Raw genomic sequence first — 3,921 nt, 5'->3', positions numbered from 1 at the left:
GTTCGAGCCCCGCATCAGGCTCTGTGCTGACAGTTCAGAGCCTGGAGCCTGCTTTGGATTCTGTGTCTCCCCCTTTCTCTCTGCCCCTCCCCGAATTAAGCTTTTTTTTTCTCTCTCTCTCAAAAATTAACAATAAAATTTAAAAAAAGATTTTTTTAAAGAGTCTGGGGTATTTGTGAAACAGAGATTGTTCTGGAGAATGTGGGGAGCTGCAGAAGATGAGACAAAAGGCAGGATGTCATTGACCCCATTTGGCCAGTGAGAAAACAGGTTCAGAGGGTACACAGTGTTGTAGGGTCCCAAAGCTAAAGAGTGATGGGTCGTGTTGGATGCATCCGTTCTGGGCTCTCTCCCCCATGGTGGGCTCCTTGAGAGAAGGAGGCACATTTTTTTCTCCTAAGTGCCTCACCCAGCGAGGTCCCATCCTAGATGTTCAAGATGTGTTTGTTGAATCAATAAGGCAGTGAACTACGCAGGGCTCCTGGAACGGTTTACATAAGTTCTGTTCAGAACTAGGTGTTTCCTAGATGCCTACACTGCTCAGTTCAGGGCCCTGCCTTGCCTGGATTATGCAAGAAGGTGGCTTTACTGGTCTGGCCACTCTCAGTTGGACTCCCTGCCAGGCCTCAGAGAAGGGCAGCCTGAGTCGGAGGGACAGACAGTCAGACAGTCCTTCTCAGGGCCTCAGGGTAAGCCCCGGCAGGCCAGTTCCTGGAACCGCCCTTCCTGCTGGGACCTCCCTGGGGCTGGGACTCCGGAGAGCTGGTCTAACTGTAGGCAAATCTTGTTTCCAGGGCAATCTGCTGAATGAGAAGGATGAGTAAGGGGTTTATGAACTATAAAAGGCTGCAGAAACACGGGGGATTGCCATTTGGTATTACGCCTAATTTCGTGGAAAGATAGTTCTAAGAGGGACCTTAGTAATCACATCATCTGTCCTCTGCCCTCATTTCCCCGATGAGGACAATGAAGCCCAGAGAGGGGAAGGGACTTGGCCAAAGTCATGTGGTGGGCAAGAAGCTTTGCAGGAGCCATGCAGTGGAAGGGAGAAGAACTTGCCAGTAGGTGGGTAAAAGCCTCCCTGAGCACTAACAAGTCTTACCTGAGAGCCCTTCCTGGAGCTGAGAAGCCAGCGGTGAAGACAGAATGTAAAACACAGGCCGTCGGCCACGGCAAACGCAGCTCTGGGTCCTGGGGTAGGCGGTGTTGCCCTTGTTGGCAAGGAAGGGCAGGAGGGTGGCAAGCAGGGGAGGAGGGAGGTCTTGACCACCAGGCAGAGGGCTTTGGAGTTTCTTTGGGAAAGTGACATGCACACGGACACAGCTCCCCATGGAGCTGGAACAGTGGCGGGCAGGAAAGCGCTCGAGGAAGATCTCATTGGGCATCCTGTGTCTTCTCTGCCTGTGTCCTTTTTTGCACCCCTGCATCTCTGGTGGCGGCTCCCTGTGTCTGCCCCAGGCAAGGGAAACCCTCCTGGAAGAGCACTTCTAGGGAATTGAGGCGTCAACCGAAGTCCCCTGGTGAGCCAGAGAAGCGGCCACAACAGCCTGATTCAGAGCAGGTCTGGGCCTCAGTGTCCTCGTCTGTACAACGGGCAGCTCCTTCCAGCTCACGCAGATTCGAATGGCTGAGGTTCTGAAGAGTCACCCTGGCACCGGTTGCCACTTCCTGGGTAGTGCCTCTCCCATCCTCAGAGCCCTCCTTCCGCAGCACCCCTCCCACCCCACCCCCGCCTTCAACAGGCTCCCGCCTCCTCTCCACCTGAGTCCCGCTTGCCTCAGCTGTCCTTCATCGACGTGCAAGATTTCCCCGCCCCTCAGGGCCCCTCGCAAAGCCCCCCCCACTGGAGAACACGTAGCCCCTACTGGAGGTCTAATCAAAGCATTATTGCCTCTCCTAAGTTACCTGTTTAAGGTTTGCCGGAGCCCGTCTGTAGACGTGGCTTACGGCCAGGGGGTGACTCTCCTGGTGGGAACACTGGAGAGGAGCTAGGGAGGACAGGCTGACCTGCAATGTGCCCCACATCTGCTTTTGTATCGCTGCCTTGATTCCAACATAAAGGATGACACGGAAACAGAGGAGGGACTCATTTTTATAGAGCTTCGGCGGTTCTCCAAGGCATTGTTGTCTAATTTGGTCCTGTCGCCAGCGCCGTGAGGCAGGTCCGGCAGAGCCGTGCAGCCAGGCCAGGCAGCGTGGAGGCAGGTGAGACAGACAGTGGGGCCGCCATCCGGGCCTTGCCCCTCACTAGCTGCCGATGTGGGGCAAGTTTCTCGGCCTCTCTGATCCTCAGTTATCTCCTCTGCAAAGGGAGGGTGATGATGTTAATAACAGCCTGTACTTCCCAGGGTTATTACATGAAATGACTCAGGATGTGTGATGCACATTCTGAGGACTAGGAAAGCGGTCACCATTAGCACTCTGATCCTACTTGTCCCCGTGCGTGTCCCAGTGGTCCCGCTGGCTGGGGCCAGGTAAGAAGGCTGTAGACACCCCCTGCGTGTCTGCTCGGTGAGCCCTCCGGCCTTGGTTCCTTTACCCACGGGGGCAGGTGGCATGCCCAGCAGCCACGCTGGACTGACTCACAGGATTGAAGCAGGGGCAGCTATGTGACCCAGGCAGGGCCAATCAGATCCTGTCTGGGGTCATGGTATTTTCTGGAACAGCCATTCTTGTAAGCCTGGGCAGACTTGTAACCCCTCTGTCTGGTCTCCTTGTCTGCACAAGGGTGCTATCCAACAAAATCTGACCTAGCTACCACGTCTATGGTTCCATGACACCTTTGGGAGGGAGTGGCCTGGGGTTATCCGCATTATCATTGCACTCCTGCTTCTATACCTTCCACTAACTCTAGGGTTTAGGATAGCTATTTGTCTCCTTTAAACCTTACTTCTTCATCTATAAAATGAAAAAAGTACCAATCCCATAGGACTGTCGCGATGGTCAAGTGCAGTGGTGTGCTGGTAAATGCTTAACAAGCAACTCCGGGTCGGGAGTGAGGACTGGGGGGGGGGGGGGGGGGGGGGGCGGGGAGGACTCTTCGATTTGTAGCGTTTGCTAATTTCCATGGTGCAAATATGCACTGCCCCCCGCCACAGATGATGTCCAAGATACCAGTGTAACACATTTGAACGTGGAATTGGAAGAGATGTGCACCATTATACAGTATTTCCATGGTACAGATACAATAGACCTAACTTGAACCTAGATAATAGTTAAAGGTAGTAAATAATTTAGAAATACGTGAATGGTGAGTTTTTACTACAGTTGTTTTTAATGTAATTTCTTTAATGGGGCGTTCACAGAATCTAATTTTTAGTGATTGCTGCGTTTAGTAACCAGCTTACAAAATTCTTGAAAATTTAACAATTGGCTTTCAAAAGCCGGTCCGAGCTGGTTCCACATTCTGTGGATGAGCTAAAGCTCACACCAGGCTCAGGACAAAACCCAGCACGTCAAAGTGCTCACTATATGATAACCTGTGGGATTCTTGTCATTCATTTTTATTATGCAATTTATGACCGAAGGGGGAAAATCAGGGGGGGGGAAACACATTTTAAAGCCATTATTTATGGGTTTAGGGTCACTATGTTTAATTAAGCAACACAGACTTGAGGTTTATGTGACGTGATTTACTCATAAAATGACTGTGCTTGGCATAAAGTCAAAACTGAGACCAGAAAAAGAACTGAAAAAATGTCAGTTAAAAAGTTTATGAAACTTTGGATTTATTGTGGTATTGCATGTGGTAGCAGGAAGCCGGAGGCAGGTCCTCACTGGGGACGGAGATGTGAGGGAGGGATACTGTGGAAACAATGCGTTGCTATCGGAACAGGCTTCGTGTTAGATGCTTTTGCCCAACTGTAGGCTAATGTAAGTGTTCAGAGCATGTTTAAAGTAGACTACGCTAAGCTATGATGT

This window comes from Puma concolor, chromosome F2 (assembly GCF_028749965.1).
Source record: "Puma concolor isolate L17-30 chromosome F2, mPumCon1.1.hap2, whole genome shotgun sequence".
NCBI lineage: Eukaryota > Metazoa > Chordata > Mammalia > Carnivora > Felidae > Puma > Puma concolor.
Note: the sequence above shows the minus strand (reverse complement) of the source record.